Source organism: Dasypus novemcinctus, chromosome 2 (genome assembly GCF_030445035.2).
Source record: "Dasypus novemcinctus isolate mDasNov1 chromosome 2, mDasNov1.1.hap2, whole genome shotgun sequence".
Classification (NCBI taxonomy): Eukaryota; Metazoa; Chordata; class Mammalia; order Cingulata; family Dasypodidae; genus Dasypus; species Dasypus novemcinctus.
The window spans coordinates 64,399,450-64,421,048 of record NC_080674.1 but is presented as its reverse complement, the minus strand read 5'-3'; positions in this window follow the sequence as shown (position 1 = coordinate 64,421,048).

The window sequence follows — 21,599 nt, the reverse complement described above, 5'->3', positions numbered from 1 at the left end:
TTCTCCCTTGCTGATTGTACAGTAGGAGCCAAGGACATAGTTGGTGCTATATACTGTGGTTGCTCAAGCTGCCCTCATTGCCCCAGGGACTAATGAAGCTTCTCCCCAATTTTCTTCTTTGCCAAGGATCAGGACAGAGTCAAAGCTGTATGGAATAATCCAATTCATATAGGCCTAGACTGTAGTTGCCCAGAGAGACTGATGAATCCTCATGCCCCTCTCTCCCTTGCCTGGGGCAGGGATGGAGCTGCAGGTGTAGGCAGCAATCTATGCAATGTGGATCCAGTATGACTGCAATTGCCCCTGTCGAGTTCCAATTACTCAGTCTGTGTCAGTCAAAGGTACCTTCAGGTACCTGAATAGGCTGGTGCAGGGACTGCTGACCTCCTCCATGCCAGAGGTGGGGCTGAAGCTTAAGCTAGGGCTGCAGACTGATAGGGGTGAAAGAACCTGGTTCCTACTGTCACTGTGATTTTCGGTCAGCCCAGCTTCCCCTCATGCTGGGGACAGAGTCAAAATGGTGGCCACCAGCCTCTTTCTGATTTGGACAGATTCACACCCTAGCTGTTCCTAAGGTTATAATACCTTAGCCAGTTGTGTCTACTACCCAGTAGCTAAAATCAGTGGCCAACCATCTCCTCCCCTGTTTTTGGGAAATGGGGCTTCAAATTCCAGTCACAGAATAGCTCCTGTCATGGCTTGCACTGCCAAAGTATGATAATCACTGGCCTCCATGGCTTGCCAGTAGTTTCCCCGAGAGGCTGGTGCATGTCCCCCCAGCTCCCTCCATGTCAGAGGTGTGGTTGGGGCCTTTGCTAGAGCTGCAATCTGATCTGGATGGAAAGAAGTCAATCCTCACCTGCACTGTGATTTCAGTCTGCCCTATTTCCCCTCATGCCAAGTATGGAGTTAAGATTGTGACTACCAGCCCCTTTCTGATGTGAACAGTTTCAAACTTTAGCTGTTCTCAGGATTATACTTTAGTCCGCTAAAGTTACTCATCAGAAGCTGAAGTTGGTGCCCAACTGTCTCTTCCTTCCCCAGTTTTGGGAAGTGGAGCTTTCAATTCCAGACATGGAACAACTCCCAAGGTGCCTTGTGCCTCCAGTGGAAGATAGGAACCGTTCTCTCTGGTGTGGAGAGTTCTACTTATGAATCTTTTCTGCCAATGGGCAGTCTCCTCTTTCCATTTCTTCAAGGATGTTGCAGGATACTCTTCTGGTCTCCTGAAGCCCCCAAACAGGTGTTTTAGCCTGCTCCAGATAGCTCTGGGTGTTTACTAACTGCCCTGTAGCAGGAGCTGACTCTAGGAGCTCCTTACTCCACCGCCATCTTGCTGGTTGTCCCCACCATTGATTTTTCTCTAGGAATTTTTCTGGTTTCTGTTACATTGATTTCCCATCTAACAATTTTTATATATTTTCTTATATCAACTATATTCATTTTATTCTTTCTCTAATTTTGTAAAGTTTAATCTGAGAGTATTGATTTTTGACTTTTCCTGTTTTTAATATATGCACTTAGTCATAGAAATACCACTCCCCCCATATACTGCTTTAGTGGCATCCCACAGTCTTGATATGTTTTGTTTTAGTTTTTGTTTTTTTTAATGGTACCATGGGCCAGCTAATGTTCCTGGGACCTCATATATGGGAAGCTGACACTCAACCACCAACCCACATCAGCTTCCCTGAGTTGGTTTTTTCATTTGTTTTGTTTCTTCTTCATTTTTGTTTTTTCAGGAGGCACTGGAACTGTATCCAGGACCTCCCATGTGGGAGGCAGGAGCTCAACCACTTGCACTATCTCCACTCCCCTTGATTTGTTTTATTTTCATTTTATTTCACTAAAAAAAACTTGCTTATTTCTCTTTTGATTTATTCTTTGAGTTATTTGAACCTGTATTATTTTGTTTCTAATTATTTGAGGAATTTCCAGTGATATTTAAAAATTGATTTTTAATTTAATTTCATTTTTGTTCAAGATCATACTTTTATGCCTTGAATTCTTTTAAATTTATTGAGATTTGTTTTATGACTCAGAATGTCTTTGTATATATGCCATGTACACTTGAAAAGATGTGTATTCTGCAAGTATCTGTCTAAAGTGTCCTATTAATATCAATTAGATCAAGTTGGTTGATGATGTCATTAAACCGTCTACATTCTCACTGATTTTTCTGAGTGCTTGTTCTATCAATTATGGAAGAATATTATTGAATATATATCTTGGACTATACTTTTGTGTTTGCCCATGACTTTTTACAGTTCTACCAATTTTTGTGTCATGTATTTTGAAGCTCTTAAGTGCATAAAGGTTTAAGATTAATATGTTCTCTTGAATGATTGACCCTTATATCTTTATTAAATAACCCTCTTTATCCCAGGTATGAAATATTCCTACAAGTAGATGCTCACCTCAGGTCTCTTGGGATCTGATATTTCCCATCAGAACACTCTATTAAACAGGCATCCTTCTCAGCACTCTGACACCTCATGCCAGTCCAGCCCTTCCCACTCAGTTTGGAATTCATTTTCTGAATCCTTCAGCATCCCATACTGTACTCCCCCCTCCACCCTCCACTCTCCATTTACAAAAATACCTTTTTAATCTTATCCCCTACTGAATGGCACACTTATACAGATGCTCTACTTACCCTTATCAAACTCCATCAACCCAACCTGGAATTCTTGATTATATGAACCCCTGCCTCACCATACCTGGGCTTCAATTCCCCGCACCAGGCTGCCCTCCCCTCCCTGCCCCCCACAAGACATCCTCCTCTTTCCACTTAGGCCCCATATTGTCTACCAGGTCTCGCCTGAGAAGCCCATACAGACACCCGCTTCAACTCAGTTACTCTGAATCCTTTCCCTGGACTATTATAGCTCTCCCATCCCCAACCCCCCAACTTAATCCTAATTATTGAGTTTTGAACAGCATTATTCAGGAATAGAGGAGAACAAAGAAAAGGAATATATCGCATGCATATTTACACTTGAAAAATTTCCTCCTAAATTGTGTTCTACACAAGAGATAGAAGGACTTTTAAGGCCATTATGTCAAGGGTATGCCACATGTATAAGATTATTTTAAATGCATAGTAAAATTAAATAACATTTGAGAAAAATAAACTTACCACAAATGCTTATTTTGAAAGCCTAGAAAAAAGTAGTTGAAAATTGGTGAATTCTAGGGGGAAACAAAAAACAAATGATTAAGTTAGGCATTGGTTGGGGAAAAATGATACTTGCTCTTGATTGCCAGTGAAGAGAAGAGTAGCAGTAATTAGAAAGAAAAAAATGTAATTAAAAATTTGGTGAATTATTAGCATATGTTCATGGCAAAAAATAATTTAAAGAAACAAAAGAATATAGGTAAAAGTAAACTTCCCAGTTACCACTGTAACTCTGCCACACTGATCACCTTCCCAGTGGCAAGTTTTATTATTTATATGTAGATAATTTCATAATCTTTTTTTAACAGCTGTCCTTTAACATTTTTTTTCATTTGACAGTATATTTTGGAAATAATTTATGTTTATTAATTTCAATGGTTATATAGTACTTCATTGTGTAGATGCCTCATTATCTGTTAGTCATTCATTTCCTGATGGGCATTTAGGGCATTTTAACTTTTGTTTCTACAAAAAATGCAAGAATATATTATCTAGCAAAAACAAACTTTTGCAATAATTGTTAGATAAAATCAGATAAACACTAATATTCTCTATAAATATTGATAGATTATACTGATTGATGTCATACCAATTTATTTTTTCTTCCAGCAAATTTTGAGAGTGAGCTTCCCACACCCTTGCCAGAGCATTAAAAAGTTGTTTTATATTTATCAGTCTTTTAAAATTTATGTTTCTTTTATGAGTGAGTTAGATGGAGCATTTTTGCATAAGTTTGAGTCATTGGCATTTCTTTTCCTGTGAACTTACTATTCCTACGTTTGTCCACTTTAATATTGAGTTATTGGTCATTTTACCACTGATATATTGAAGTTATTAATATATTAAGAAAAATTATTTGTTTATGATTGTGAAATAATTTCTTCACATTGCTCTTTGTCCTTTTTAAAAAGGAAGCATATCATTCGTTGATGAACATACGTAAACAATAAGAGTATGTTTACTCAATAAGTTGTGAACTTACAAAATAAAAATGCATAATGTCATACAAGGGTCCCATACATCACCCCTCCACTAATGCCTTGCATTGTTGTGATGCATTGGTTACAAATTAATCAAGAACATCATCAAAATATTACTACTAACTGTAGTCATATCTTAAATTTTTGTATTTTTCTCCCAACCCACCTTATTTTTTAAACAAATCAATTTTATTGATACATATTAATAAAGCATAAAATTTATCCAAAGTGTACAATCAATGATATTTGGTATAATCATATAGTTGTGCATTTATCACTTCAATCATTATTAAAGAATTTTCATTATTTCAATAACAATAATAATAAACAAAAAACAGACAAACAAGGAAATTTCTCTCCTCTCAATCTATTTCCTCTGCTGTACATAGCTGCTATTAATGGTTATTCTTGTACAGTTATTTATTTATTAAGCAGTTATACTGACATATATTCACATGCCATATGAACTATCCAAAGTTTATATTCAATAGCTTTTTTTAGTTGTTAAAAAGACCTTTATTGTAAAATTGTAAAACAAATAGAAAAATAGATTGAAAGAAATTGCAAATTTTAAAGGAGAGTGCAAGGCCAGCCTAGAATGACCAATAACTCAATATTAAAGTGGACAAACGTAGGAATAGGAAGTTCACAGGAAAAGAAATGCCAATGACTCTTAAACTTATGCAAAAATGCTCCATCTAACTCACTCATAAAAGAAACATAAATTTTATTAATATAATCAATTATATGAAATAGATAGTATAACAATGAAATTTATAAATATAAATAATAATTCTAATATAATAGAAATTAATTATAACATAATTCTGATTTTTATATTACAGCTCTAATTATTGGACATTATCTCTAAGAATGAAATAAATTATTGGTTTAGTTATTTGATTTCCATTTAGGTCATAAGTCTTTCTGGATAATCAAATTCTTATTTGGGAATTCTTCACATCTTATTGGAATGAATTATGGTGAATAACAATATGCCAACTCATAATTTTATGAGGCAGAAAAACTCAAAATATCTTTTTTGCCCCTTTGTTCTTTTGACATAGTTTCTTGTTTTCCCAATACCATCACTATTTCCTTCTATGAATTTTGGGTTATGTATCATAATAGAAAAGCCTTCCTCACTCTGTAATAATAAAACAGAAATCTCCTATATCTTCTGTAAGGGAGGCTGAGAAGTATAGTCTTTATTCTGGGTAGCCATGAATCCACCTATTATTTGGTAATTCTTTTGTTAAAGGAATAAGAGAATGGCTAGCCAGTACTCTCTGCCAAAACACATATACATACTCACAAACACACATATAAATACCATGTTTCATCAGTAAATGGGTGCGGCGGCTTGCTCGGTCGGTAGAGGTGGGGTCTGGCTGCGGACAAGGGGTCGGTCCAGCTCTGGACGAGGGGTCAGTCCCGCTTGGGACAAGGGGTCGGTCCCACTTGGGACGAGGGGTCGGTCCGGCAGCAGACGAGGGATCGGTTTCACAGGGGTTGCGCGGTTCGGCTGACGGGGTCGCCCGGCGAAGCCGGTGACAAAGGGGTCGCCCGGAGAAGCAGGCGACGAACTGGGGACAAGGGAGGCCAGGCCCTTGTCGGGGGCTCTCAGGACTGGAGGGCGCACGGCAGAAGAACGACCGTGGAGACAAGGAAAACACGCAAGTCCACTTTATTGAGGGAGAGGCAACAGTTTTATAGGGGCTGGGGAAGGCTGATTGGTCGAAGCCACACCCTGTTCTGATTGGTTGCCGGCGAAAGGTCAGTGGGCAGTACTGGACGGGGAAGGGGTGGTGGTTAGGGATTGGCTGTTGCTGTTGCTGGGGGAAGGGGCAGGGTTTAGGGATTGGTGGCTGCTGTTGCTGGGGTGGAGGGCAGACTTGAGTTTCCCGCCTCGGGGGGAGGGAAAAGGACAGACTGGATTTTTCCGCCCACGCCTGGCTGTTGCTGCTGTCGGGGGAGGGGAAAAGGGCAGACTGGAATTTTCCGCCCTGCGCCTGCGCAGGGAGAAAGAAGAAGAAGGGTGCCGCCCCACAGGCATCGGGTGGCACCATCCGGGAGGAGGGGCGGCCGCGGAAGCATGGCTGCCAAGAAGGGGAGACCCGAGGGCACTCTGCGCCCATGCCGAGCTTCCTTCAGGGGTGGCGGTGAGTCCGACCAGCCACCCTATTATGGGGGCAGCGGCTTGGCCTGCCGTGGCTGCTCCCCCGCCAGGCCAGCAAACCACACTTCAGCCCGAGGGGTGACCGCATTTCCCCCTTCTTTTCAAATAAGGGCCAGGATGGCAGCAGCAACAAGTAGCTGAGGCCCAAGAGGCAGTAAGCAATGAGGGAAGCGGGGCTGAAGAGGGAGGTGAGTATGACGGGGATATAAATGTACAATTTGGGGGGCGGTATCTTGCCGTTGCAAGCAAGGGTGGCCAATGTCCAATTCTTGTTGATCTCAGTGGCTATAAGATCCATCTGTTGTTAAAAGTCCAGGATGACAGCGCGTTGCAGGTAGTTGATCTCTCCTTGGCAGCGAAGACATTGTAGGAGAGGATTACTTTTTCCTGCCAGAGGCTTACTGTCCAATTAAAAGGCTGATGGCTGGGGTTGGTGAGTGCAATGGGGAGTGTGAGGAAAAGAAGGGTGATGGTTTTGGACAAGAGGAGGCTTGGTGAAGTCATTATGGGAGGAAGATAAGGAGTAAAGCATAAAAGAGGATAATAAACAGAAAGGCGATGGAGAGTAGAATTCGTTGGCCGAGGTTCCAATCTTCTGGTGTGGTAGCGGCTAGACAGATGGTGGAAAATATTATCAAGAAAGCAAAGGTTATGAGGAAGAAATAAAGTATTAAAGGCTGTGGGGGAAGTGAGAAGATCATTTAGAGGATAGGGTTGAGAATGGTATGTTTAAGACAGAAGCTTTGTGGTTTGTAGGAGACTGTTTTATAAACGAAGAAGAATGAGGGCAGTAAATATAGTAATGATAGATAGGAAGATGACAGTGAGGAGGAGTCTTTGTTTAAGGTTCCAATCGTCCGGCGCAACAGTGGCTAGGCCGATAGCGAGGGGTGTTGCTAAATAGACAATGGCTGCAAAGACAAAATCATCTTCTGTTTCCTCAAAAATAACTTTTCTTTAAATACTTAGTAGCATGAAATATTAGAAACCGTTTCCTAAAAGCAAGTTGGCAGGGGAGCTTGGTTGCTGTTAATCTTTCCTGTTATAAAATTACCTTTTATTATTATTATCATCAATTCAGTTTTATATATATATATTTAAGAATGACCTTTTGGAATTAGCCATTTAATACCTTAATGTAAACTATTGAAGATAAATTTTATTTTTACAGAATATATTCCCTTACGTAAAGTTATTACAATACCTTTTACACTTGCCGCATGCAAATTAAGTTTCAAGAGTTTATGAAAAATTAGCCATCTTACTTTAGGACAAAATACGTCTTTTTGCAAAACTTATTACATTTCCGTTAGCATTTTTACAAACTTTTAACCTTTTTAATATTCACATAAGTTTTACATTCTTTATATTATCCTGTGAAGAAAAATAAGTTATTCATTTTAATCTAGGCAAGAACAACTTTTTATGAAGACGTACAGTTAATTTTGTTAATTAAGACTTACAATTTTTTTTAATTGTAGATATCTTATTAACATTTAAACTTATGTATTAATATAATAAACTTAAGTATTAATATAAGCGCTTATTTAATTTTTGGCCATTTGAATAGAGCTCTTTTAAAGATTTCTAGTAATTTATATTTACCATCCGGAGGTATCACAATATATGTTGACATTGAACGAACAGACAGACAAACACAGAACAATTACAACACATTAACAGAAATATATAATTTATTTACAGTTGACTCATAATTCTTACTTTCTTGGTATAGCTGCTTTTAAATCCTTTTTTATATAGCATATCATAGATTATACCCTTCAAGATTTCTTCTGGACTTCATGTTGCCTGTAATAAGCCAGGAGGGAATCTTTTACCTTCCTGCTCCACAGCAAAAGTGACCCTATCTATAAGGCGAGTATAGGTGTCTGGGTCCCAAAGTTGACACGTGGTAAGCCACGGATTAAAGGGGAGAAGAAGGTCCCAATATACTTGGAGCTGTTTCAAAGAGATCTTACACCGGTGAGTGTCTAGGAGACCGGCGAGAGCCCAAAATTGCGGGGCTTGCTTAGCAGATAGGATGTTACCCATTGCTAATGGCCTTTTGGAGCCGATAAGAAAAGGGGCCCTTACCTTGAGAGCGCGGCGATGGGAGCCGAGGTGCGTGGTGAGACGAGGGGTCGGAGCCGGTGGGGCTCCGACGGTGGTCGTGGGCCAAGAGAAGGCCCCGACAAGGGAAGGGCGGGACGACGAGCAGTGGAGCAAGGCAAAGGGGAACAAGCACGGAGGGGAGGAGGCAGAGGTGAAGGCAGGGGTGGAGGTGCTCAGGCACGCGCTCCTGAGAGTTTTATTGGCGCCTCTTAATCATAGCGGGTCGGTATAAGCCCTCGACATGGAAGGAGAAAGCCATCCAGCGATTCTCCCAGACCGCCGTGGATCATATGAGGTCACCAAGGTTCAGGAGCAGCAATGCAGAGCGAAAAGATAGGGGTGAGAAGAGAGGAGAGTGTAGGGCTATGGTAGGGTTACTTCAGACGTGCAAGCGTGTGCTCCCGAGAAATCCAAGGCTCCTCTTAATCATAGCGGGTTGGTATAAGCCCCCGACATGGAAGGAGAAAGCCATCCAGCGATTCTCCCAGACCACCGTGGATCGTATGAGGTAGCCAAGGCTCAGGTAGCAGCAATGTTGCACGAGAGAAGTCCCAAGGTGAGAAGAGAGGAGGGCGTAGGGCTGTGGTAGGATTACTTCAGACGTGCAAGCGCGCACTCCCGAGAAATCCAAGGCTCCTCTTAATCATAGCGGGTTGGTATAAGCCCCCGACATGGAAGGAGAAAGCCATCCAGCGATTCTCCCAGACCGCCGTGGATCATATGAGGTAGCCAAGGCTCAGGTAGCAGCAATGTTGCACGAGAGAAGTCCCAAGGTGAGAAGAGAGGAGGGGGGGGTCGCCAGGTTATGGGGTAAGGCTGTGGTGGAGTTGCCTTGCCCCACGTGCTGTGGTGGGGTTGCTTTGCCCCACGTTGCGCTGTGGTGGGGTTGCCTTGCCCCACGTTGGGCGCCAACTGCAGCGGCTTGCTCGGTCGGTAGAGGTGGGGTCTGGCTGCGGACGAGGGGTCGGTCCAGCTCTGGACGAGGGGTCAGTCCCGCTTAGGATGAGGGGTCGGTCCCACTTGGGACGAGGGGTCGGTCCGGCAGCAGACGAGGGATTGGTCTCACAGGGGTTGCGCGGTTCGGCTGACGGGGTCGCCCGGCGAAGCCGGCGATGAAGGGGTCGCCCGGAGAAGCAGGCGATGAACTGGGGACAAGGGAGGCCAGGCCCTTGTCGGGGGCTCTCAGGACTGGAGGGCGCACGGCAGAAGAACTACCACGGAGACAAGGTAAACATGCAAGTCCACTTTATTGAGGGAGAGGCAACAGTTTTATAGGGGCTGGGGAAGGCTGATTGGTCGAAGCCACACCCTGTTCTGATTGGTTGCCGGCGAAAGGTCAGTGGGCAGTACTGGACGGGGAAGGGGTGGTGGTTAGGGATTGGCTGTCGCTGTTGCTGGGGGAAGGGGCAGGGTTTAGGGATTGGTGGCTGCTGTTGCTGGGGTGGAGGGCAGACTTGAGTTTCCTGCCCACGCCTGGCTGTTGCTGCTGTCGGGGGAGGGGAAAAGGGCAGACTGGAATTTTCCGCCCTGCGCCTGCGCAGGGAGAAAGAAGAAGAAGGGTGCCGCCCCACAGGCATCGGGTGGCACCATCCGGGAGGAGGGGCGGCCGCGGAAGCATGGCTGCCGAGAAGGGGAGACCCGAGGGCACTCTGCGCCCATGCCGAGCTTCCTTCAGGGGTGGCGGTGAGTCCGACCAGCCACCCTATTATGGGGGCAGCGGCTTGGCCTGCCGCGGCTGCTCCCCCGCCAGGCCAGCAAACCACACTTCAGCCCGAGGGGTGACCGCAAATGGGATCCTAAATTATGTGAATTTTTCATAGTTAAAGCCTACCTTGCCATTATTAAATTTCCTAATGTTTGAAGGTTTTCTAAAATATTTTACATGTTTTCAGTTTAATATATTTCAAGCATTTATAATGTCTCCTTCCTGAGAACCACTGTAATAATGGTAATGCAATAATTTTATTTTAAAAAGGTATATACCCACAACAGCAAAGGTACTGTGAGTAGGACATCAAGACCCTAGCGTTTCCAACACTCTGGCAGACAGAAAGCCAAACCAGAAAGGATGCTATTTTGCCAAGTAGAAACCTGAAAGAATGAGGTGTCCTCCTCCAAGACAGCATAGTATGATCGTGGGTATAATGAGGTGTGATACAGGTCTCAAATAATTTGTTAGTTCATATAATAAACAAAATGTGCAAGCTCTCTTTTACAGCAGCATATTTGTGGTTGCTCTGATGATAACATTGCATTCACTTACCAACATTCTTTTATACTTTGAGTGACAGAGATAAGCTTAGCATTGTAGCTCCCAAGAGGAAATTGCACAAAACCTTGGCATACCAACAGTACTGGTTTACAGGAGATCATCATCTATTATGCTTGCCAGACAAGAGAAAATGGTGAGAACTAATGTTATGAAAGTTGTGACTCCTGTGATGAGCTGCTTTTCTTCTTCCTGTCTCATGATGGTGAGAAGCTTCTTTCTGAGTCATTGGGCTTCACAAATACAAGATGAAACAGTTTTCTTTTGATGATGTCTCTATTTCCCCAAAAGAGCTTCAAATAACATCATTCAGATTCCAACAATTTATAAATTAGTGGGACTGGTAAGGATGGAGGAGATCACCCATCAGAGATGAAACCTAAACTATCAAGAATTTAAAAGCAGAGTTGGAGAAAAGTTTCCTGGAAATAGAAGAGAAGGTTAAGGAGATGTCTACCTTCATATGGGTTTGATGTTTTCCTCTACAAACAAATTTTTTTTTAAGATTTTATTTATTTATTTCTCTCCCCTTCCCACCCTGCCCCGCCCTGCCCTGCCCTGCCCCACCCCACTCCGCCCTGCCCAGGTTGTCTGTTCTCTGTGTCTATTTGCTGTGTCGTCTTCTTTGTCCACTTCTGTTGTTGTCTGCGGCATGGGACTCTGTGTCTCTTTTTTGTTGTGTCGTCTTGTTGTGTCAGCTCTCCTTATGGGTGGCACCATTCCTGGACAGGCTGCACTTTCTTTTGCACTGGGCGGCTCTCCTTATGGGGTGCACTCCTTGCACTTGGGGCTCCCCAGTGTGGGGACACCCCTGGGTGGTCCAGCACTCCTTGCGCTCATCAGCACTGCGCATGGGCCAGTTCCACAAGGGTCAAGGAGGCCCGGGGTTGAACTGTGGACCTCCCATGTGGTAGACGGTCGCCCTAACCACTGGGCCAAGTCTGCTTCCCTCTACAAACAAATTAATGGCCCTTTAAAAAGAGTGGGAAAGGTCAGTGAATGGGATCATTTATTTCCCAAACTTTAAACCACCAGGAGTAGCTTTGACTGAAGGGGCAAAAAACACAGCATATAAGTTAATGAGCTAAAGGAGTATTTATCTACCTGGGAAAGAATTGCCTGGAAAAGCACCAATAATATGAGAAAAATCAGTTTAAATCTTGTAATCTGGGAAACACCACCTTGAGCTCTGTTCTCCTTTTGGTGGGATATTAAGGCATCAGCTCAAAAACAAATTAGTTCCACATCCTCAAGTTCTTCTTTTGGTCTATGATTCTGCCACTTGAAAATAAGATAATAATCTCTCGTAGGTTAAAAGTAGTCTTTCTTTTTTTTTTTTAAGGAAAGAGTGGTTTTTTTAAAGATTTATTTTATTTATTTTTAATTCCCCCCCACCCCCCTCCAGTTGTCTGTTCTCTGTGTCTATTTGCTGCGTCATGTTTCTTTGCCCGCTTCTGTTGTTGTCAGCAGCTCGGGAAGTGTGGGCGGCACCATTCCTGGGCAGGCTGCACTTTCTTTCATGCTGGGCGGCTCTCCTTATGGGGTGCACTCCTTGCGCGTGGGGCTCCCCTACGCGGGGGACACCCCTGCGTGGCACGGCACTCCTTGCACGCATCAGCACTGCACATGGGCCAGCTCCACACAGGTCAAGGAGGCCCGGGGTTTGAACCGTGGACCTCCCATGTGGTAGACGGATGCCCTAACCACTGGGCCAAGTCTGTTTCCCAAAAATAGTCTTTCTTTGTAAGAATTTTGGTGAAATAAAGCAGAGGCATTTAGACGCACTGTGAGTTCACCAGTTCTGGAGTGTGGGGAGGAAAGAAAAATGGAAAAGTAAAATATGATGTGAGTAGTTGGTTCTTAACTCTTATTACTATTTTCTCACTGGCATCCTCCCATCTCTACTGGCCTTATGTTGAAAAAAATGAAGAAAAATATCCAACAGCATCAGTACACTGAAAGTTCCCAAGATCATTCTTTTGCACTTTACATCAGGAAGTTATTGGCTAAGATAGAATGATGTTGCATCTTAACTTTAGAGAAAACTGGTATATTAGCCAATGCTTTGACCCATTTAACTCTACATTGTGCATGTGTGTTTTATGTTAAAACATCCTGAAGGAGCCATCTGACTCTAGGGAGAGAGATGCTCTACACTTTGCTGCAAAAGGATGTGGCACAAGCCTGTCTGTATTCTCTGTTCTACTAATTCTCTTTTCAAGTGCTTCAATCCCCTTTTGTTTCTACAATTCTCAAAGTTGTTCAAGTTTTTAGGTCACTTTCTCACTAGCTATCAGAGACATGCTCTGTTTTCTCTCATTCCCACCCTTCTCATACCAATCTGCAATGCTTACATAATGAAATGCTAGTAACCAAAAGTGTTTCACAAAGAATTCCCATGGGTAAAAAGACTGGCTCTTTGGTGTGGTTGATTTCATTCAGGTTGTGTTTAATAGAGTGGTGTGGAGTTGGGAAAAAGAGAAATACTGACTTCTTTTGTACACAGTAAAATCCTGCATGCATCTTAAAAAAGCCAGAAATGTCCATTTGAAAATCCCAGTATAATGGGTTATTGAACTGAATAGACAGACAAGGAGTGGACTGGAACCAGTGAGCTCAGAGAATTTTCCAGGACAGGCTGGCAAAGTCTATGATAATCAATAGTATGTGAAATTAGGCCTCCTCCTCTAACCACAGAAGAAAGAAAGTCTTCTGTATTTTTTCTCCTTACTGTTTATTCCTAATCTACCCTTTACAATCTAGCATTTTTTTAAAAGATTTATTTATTTATTTATTTAATTCCCCTCCCCCGGTTGTCTGTTTTCTGTGTCTTTTTGCTGCGTCTTGTTTTCTTTTGTCAGCTTCTGTTGTCAGCGGCACGGGAAGTGTGGGCGGCACCATTCCTCGGCAGGCTGCTCCCTCCTTCGCGCTGGGCGGCTCTCCTTATGGGTGCACTCCTTGTGCGTGGGGCTCCCCTACGCGGGGGACACCCCTGTGTAGCAGGGCACTCCTTGTGAGCATCAGCACTGCGCATGGGCCAGCTCCACACGGGTCAAGGAGGCCCGGGGCTTGAACCGTGGACCTCCCATGTGGTAGACGGACGCCCTAACCACTGGGTCAAAGTCCGTTTCCCTAAATCTAGCATTTATTCCCACTGCTCTACTGAAATGCTCTCCAAATCTAAGATATAACCAATGACTTCTTTCTTTCCTATTCATCTTGTTCCTTGATAGCTATACACTTGACACCATTCCTGATTGATTTGTGTATTTTTTTCATCTACAAGATAATCTTACTCCTACAATAATCTATATGAGTTTAAACTGGAAATTGTGACTGAGTTCTGTGTCTTTTCATGAATATAGTATAGGTAGGACATTCTAAAATGAGGTACCTGTAGAAAACACAAATTTTCAAAGGAAACATTAAAAGCAAGTTAAATGAATTTTAAATCCTTTACCCACATCAAGGGTCTAAACAGTTCAGGTTGTTGGAGGTTAGAAGAGGATTTGAGAAGTGTAATTTTGGGAAGTGATGCTTATATTCTGTTTAATCAAATGGGTGAACAGAACTCAGGAGAAAAAGGTTAAAGAATTGTCTCATTTTCAGATGCTGACAATGGGGCCTGTCTAAGCATAAAACCTGAATAGAAATGCAGGGAAACCTGAAATCCTGAAATGAGAAATCCCTGGTGAAGGAAATTCTCCAAGCATCCATAAAAGCTTCATAAAAAGGCCAGCAATTCAATGCTAGTTCATTGAAAGTTATCACTCTTGTTCCTCTCCTTCCTCTTTTCACTTCATCCCTCTAAAGATCAGAAAGCCCATTGATTCAGCTGGGAGTGGATATATAGTAACACTTGGCAGAGAAAGAAAGAAGTTGCCAAGCATACCATCTCTGTCTCTGCAACTGAAGAGTATCCAGCAAGTAGTAATATTTAGCTAGTAGAGGCAAAAGATACAACTTTGAATAATATCAGAATAATGATACTGTAATGCCTAAATTGAATCAGTGCTTTGTGACCTCAGAGTGATCAGAAAATTTATAGGACATGGTCAAGGGAAAGAATTTGTGCCACTGTGAAAATTTAAAGGAACATTGGGGGACAAGATAGCTTTATGATTATATCCCACAATTCACAACTGTTCAGTGTACTAGGTACACATGCTCAATATAGGCAATTTCAAAAATATGAACAAAAAAATTAAACTTACATTAATTCCACTTAGTTTGGTTAGTTACCATAGGTATTTCTGTATACACACAAAAATAATAATACTATCCATACTGTTTTGTAATATGCTCTTTCCCAAAGTTCCAAAGACAGCATTAGATTCATTATATTTTAGTTTCTATAGTAGTTTATATTTAACCCTTAGTATTTAATCATTAATATTCATTTAGTAATCATTAATGATTACATTTTAATCATTTTATTATTAACATCTTATAATTTCATATTGAAATCTCTGTTAAATTGTTGCATCCTACTTTGGTAGGCAGAATTCCAAGATGAGCCCCAATGACCTTCACCCTTGTATAATCCCCTTTTAGTGTGAGTAGAACTTGTGAGTGTGATGGGGTACCCCAAAAGGGAGATTATCCAGGTGGATCTAACTTAATCACATGAGCCCTTTGAAAGCAGAGAGTTTTCTGACTGGTGGCAGAAGTGAAAGGCAGAGAAATTCCAGCCCCATGAAGGATTCAGCATACCCTTCCTGGCTTTAGAGATGAAGGGGACCACATGGCAAGGAATATGGTCAGGGTCCAGGAGTGTAGCCCCTCGCTGGCTGCAGCAAGGAACAGGCCTCAGTCATATCGCCACCAGTCCACAGGAGTGATTTAACACACTTGTAAGCAAATTCTGGCTTAGGGCCTCCCATGAAGAGGCCAGTCTATTCCACACACAGAATCTGGCCTTTTTAGACCCTAAAAGAACCCAATAGAACTTGCCTTCTGACCTACAGAACTGTGAGCTACCACGTGTGTGTAGTTTCAAGTCACTAAATTTGTGGTGGTTTGTTTTGCAGTAATAGAAAACTAATATACTTGCCCTGAAAAAGTGAATTGTAAATTCCTTTAGAGAAGGGACTGTCTTGTTCACCACCATAATCCCAGTGCTCAACATAAGGCTAGATAAAATACATAAATACTTGTTGGAAACATGAATTAATGGATGAATTTCATGGAATTGTTGTGAAGTTAAAATAAATAATATATGAGTTATAAACAGTAAATTTATATATGAAGTTGAACTTGCTCTCATCTAGTTGCAAGAAAACACCTTGGCTTAGTCTTGTGGGGCAGGTCTTTCCAAGAGGCAGTGACACTGTCGAACTGCCTGACCCGGACCTGGATCAGTGGGAAAAAAGCCACCGTACACCCCTTTAGGGTAAAAGATCAGTTAGGTAAGAGCACTCAGAACCCCTGCATCCTGCCCATGAGAGCCATGTAACATGAAATATGAAAAATAGAAAGACATTCAGTCCTCATTTATGGTTGTCATAAAGTAATTGAGGGATACAATTAGCTTGGGGGCAATTTTTTTCGGCTCCACAATACCAATAGGCAAACTTCTTTAGGCATAGAAATACTGAAATTTGATGCTTTTCCTTTACATAGTTACATTAAGTTTTATTTTTGAAGAAAATCAGAAATGAAAATTATAAAATATGTATAAAAAGTAAAATATTTAACAGATTTTGAGTAATTTGACTGACAAAAAATTGGTAGACTTTGTCCAATTGTGCCTTGATACTATTCCACACATGAAAATCTTTATTTTCATATGATTTATGTAGAATGGTAACTTAAAACTGCCCAGATGTGCCTTGTTTGTTAATTTTGCATCGCTATTTTCCAAAGTATTTGGGATATTTCACTTGATTCTTCACAGATCTCAATTAATACAGTACCACATTTTATCTGGAACTAGGGTACAGAAGAGAAGTGGAAATTTAAACCACAGATTTTTAATTTCTTCTAAGTAGTTCCCAAATGTCGCTAACAAATTGGATTAACCAGTAAAAATGAATGCAGTCTAACAGCTTGAATTTCTTGGGTGAACGTAACTGCCCTTTATCTATAACTTGGAGTGCATTTTAAAAATTCTACTTTAAATCATAAAATGCGATGAATATTACTGAAATAAAACATTTCTAAAATCTAATTGGTATGAACCTTTATATCCTGCACAGCTTTTCCTGTTTCCTTTGAATTTAAAATTACATGAAGTAAATTTCTGATGATGCAGTTGGAAACAGATACACTGATAAATCCTAACACCTATAGAGTGGTAGTATAGATTTCACCATCTGGTGCTGATGAAACACACAGTGAGAATTCAAAAGGTGTGGAAATACATTTACTGACAGACAAATAAGGGTACATTAATAGACAGTGTTCTTTTTTATATTTAAATGATTAATACCCTGTCTTTTTCCATGAAGGAAAAACATCTATTGAATACCTAATATATGAATTATGATTTAATGCACAATGTATATAGATTAAATTTTAAATCCCTCTCTGTGATAGTGTATTACTACTCCCATTTTAAAGAAAATAAATATAAGACTCAGAGAAACTAAGTGAATTGTTTAGTGTCTGGGGGTGGGGTGGGGAGTCCTTTTCTTCGACCTAGAAATTTTAATAAAGGAGATTTCTTTCACCTTATAAAGGGAGCTGCTTGGGTAGAAACATGTAGCTCAGAGGATGCCTAACTTTGCTGTATTTTTGGAATCATCTAGGGAATCTTTAAAAATACTCATGCTTGGCTCCCACCCAGAAAATTCTGATTTAATTGGTCTGAACTGCGTTCTGGGCATCAGAAGATTTCAAAGGTCCCCAGGTTAATTCTAATGTCCAGCAAAGATTGGGAAAACTATGCTTCTAAATTTGCCCCTTTTTTGCTCTTCCCCCAAATAGGAGAGTAGGTAATATGATGGTTGAGAGCCTATCATTCATTGAGGAAATATATAAAAGATCGTTGCCCATTACTTGTTGGCTTATTGTTTTACCATCAGCCTTAAGGATTTTAAGAAGGATTTCCAGGCTCTATGCAGGCAGCTGTCCTACAAGACTTGCCTAATTAGGCCTTTGTTTCCTTGTGTCTACTTTCTGAAATGAAGCCTGAAGAGGCAAACCAGGCAAGTCTGACAGGGATGGCTGCCTTCATATTGATGTCAGAATAAGTAGACCCAAACTCCATTGCTTCAGTTTACTAGGCTGTTGAAGGAAACATACCATGAAATGGGTTGGCTTTTTTATTTATTATCTTTTTTTTAAAGATACATAAATCACACAAAATGTTACATTAAAAAACATAAGAGGTTCCCATATACCCCATTCCCCACACCCCCCACTCCTCCCACATCAAAAACTTCTTTCATTAGTGTGGTACATTCATTGCATTTAATGAATACAGTTTGGAGCACTGCTACACAGCATAGATTATAGTTTATGTTGTAGTTTACACTCTCTCCCAGTCAATTCAGTGGGTTATGGCAGGATATATAATGTCCTGCATCTGTCCCTACTATATCATTCAGGACAAATCCAAGTCCTGAAAATGCCCACATATCACACCTACTTTTCCCTCTTCCTGCCTTCAGTAAGTTGTGTGGCCACTGTCTCCACATCAATGATACACTTTCTTCCATTGCTAGAGTCACAATTATTCTATAATACCAGTAAGTCCACTCTAATCCATGTTTTATTCCTCCATCCTGAGGATCCTGGGTTGGCATTCCTATTCCACCTCTAAATTGAGAGGGGACTTATATCCCACTTGGCTGATGTATGGGATTCTCCTGCTTGCAGTTGTAGACTCTCTCGGTTCCTTGGTGTGGTGGTTGACCATCCTTACCTCCTTGTTAGCTGACCTGGGGAAGTCCAACAAACTGGAGAGTAGGTGTTGTAACTCTGCTGAGGCTCAGGACCCAGCTGGCACATGGACAGTCCAGATATTCAAGTCTCCTGGGCATACACCAACCCCAGCACCATAGGTTGGCTTTTAACAATGGGAATTTATTATCTTATAGGCTTACACTTTTGATGTCATGAAAATGCCCAACTCAAAACTTCATCAAGACAATGCTTTCTTCCTGAAGACCAGTTGCCAGCAATCTTGAACTCCTCTGTCACTGGCAAGGCACATGGTGGCATCTGCTACTCTCTTCCTTCTCTTCTGGGTGTGATTGCTTTCAGCTTCCTCCTTCTGTGTGGTGATTTGAAACTGTATGTACCCCAGAAAATCATGCTCTTAATGCTAATCTATTCCTGTGAGTATTAACCTATTTTAAGTAGATTTTCATTAGGGTACTTCAAGTAAGGTATGGCCCAGGGTGGATCTTAATCTTCTTACTGGAGCCCTTTATAAATGGGATGAATACCAAGAGACAAAGCCACAGAATTAAAGGGTTAAAGAGGAAACTACAGGAAGAGTAGCTGCAGGAATTCATTGGCTTATTCATGGCTTTCTGAAGTTAGCTTGCAGCACATATTCTCAAGATGGTCCTAAGCTCTTCATTTCATGCTCCTAATAATGGATGTTGAGTTTAGTGATCTTGACTGTGGGTTCTATTAGTGAAATGGATTATTTTACCAAAGAAAAGGTAAAATAAATAGAGTAGGTTATTGCATTTGGAATATAGCTGTCTCTTGTGTTGAAGTAGAATAACATAGACACACTCATGTTTATGCACATATAAAAGCCTTATTGCCCTTAATGATCATAACAAGAAAGAGAGCAATATTTTAGTTTTGCCAGGGTCAGGAATGGTGACTGTGACAGTTTGAAGCTTTTTGTGGACCCAGAGAAGATCATGTTCTTGAATCTAATCCATTCCTGTGGGTATAGAGCCCTTTGATTGGATTTTATTCCATTTGGGGGACTTTAATTAGATTGCCTCAGTGAAACATGACCTAGGGTGGATCTTGGTCCTCTTGCTGGTGTCCTTTATAAACAGAGGACTGAAAACAGAGATAGACAGAGAAAAAGTGGTAGAGGCAGAGAAACCTCAAGAGGCTGAAAGAAATGAGGAAAGGGAAAAGATGAGCCATATGCATGATTACCGGCAGCTGAGCTCTGGGAATAAGTAAGCCTAGAGGAGGAGGCAGAGTCCCAGATCAGCCAAACCACTATTGTGTTGTGCAAAAACTATGAGTCCAGGATCACCAGCAGTCGACCTTTGGTGAGCAGCATCTCTGATGATGCCTTGATTTGGACATTTTCATACCCTCAGAAATGTAAGCTTTTAAACTAATAAATTCCCATTATAAAAGCCAATCCATTTCTGATATATTGCTCCTAGACGCTTTTAGCCAACTAAGACAGTTACTAAGGATAAATGAAATGTAACTGAGGACAAGAAAAACTTAGAAAACAAACTGGAATAATTCATCACAGAAAGTAAACTCTTAAGAGGACTCTCAAGTTTGAAGATAAAGAGTCACTTATAAAAGTAATCCACAGGAAAAACTCATTGAACTCAGGTAAAACTGCTTTAGGTGCTTACATATTGTTTGGTATATGTGTGAGTGAAATACTGAGAAAGTCAGCAGAGAATTCTTTTGACATAATTAATTGCATTTCAAGGCCATATATTTACTGAAGATTGCTAAGCAATTTTAATATATATTATAAGCAATTTTAGCACATATATATCTAGAAACTTTTAGAGTTGAGTCTCTAACAAAAAGTATAGTGATGAGGGACCAAAGGATTGACTGGTAGAATAATATATCAACATCAGGCATCTATTACATCTTAGAGTTATGAAAGGATACACTTTGGTGTAATTATCTTCTCAGAGAAGTGAAGAGGTGAAAGATTTTTTCGAACAGTGACTTGCTCATTATTAGATATGGAACACAATAGAATCTGGACAAGTTTCTTAGGAATGTAGATTTCTGGGTCCAAAAGAGAAAGCACAATAATGTAAACAATATGATCTCTCAAAATGTAACCCCAAACATTACAGAGAAAGACCTGGAGTAATTTATGGAGCAGGTAAATTTTTTATAACTCAACTGAGCTTTCTTGAAAGAAGTAAGAGAAAAGTAGATTAAAATAACCACACAGCCCACAGCTATAGGATGGGAGAGAGATGAATTTCTGTGCTTGCTACTGAAGTAGCTCATTACTCAAGACCTGGGAAATTGAAAATTCTAAGAAAAGGCAATGTTTTGGGGAGGGTTACTTCCTTTAGGATATAATAATCTTCTCTAGGGATCTAAAATCAAAGAAAGAGTTTGGAAGCTTCAACAGATGCTTCAGATCATGATCTGTTGAGGATGATTTTCACACACTGTTTTTGAATACAGAGCAGGAGCTCAAATATTTGTCAAAATGTTGCCTCAAGGAAGGTGTTTATGCAAAAAGTGCTTAGGCTTCTTGAACTTATAATTGTATGAGAAAAATATCAGGTAAAAAAGTTCTCATGAATGTCCACATCCACATTTTATGTATTTTGCACTGTGGAATATGGAACAAGAAATTGTCATTTACTGTCATTCTGATAAAATGTTTACTCCTATGAAGCAAGCATGTGTCTCTGTTAGGAACCTCCCCAAAATATTTTATTTCCTTGTCCTGGAAATGAATGCTTGGTCAATTGACTACTCCTTTGAGGGCGAGAGCTGGTGGGCCTCGCAGCAGGTAAGACTGACGCTAGTGATACTCATGGAGACTGGCTAATGGCGCAGGTCTGCTTTATTGTGGAAGTGCACACATTTTTATAGGGCACAGGGTGACGTGTAAGCCGCTCATTGGCTCAGCCACTAGAAGCCTCTGATTGGTCACCATAAGCAGTTGCTAGGGAAAGGTTTGAAATCTGAGGGCGGGTACTAATGGGCAGCTGTCAGGGTTAATGAGAGCCT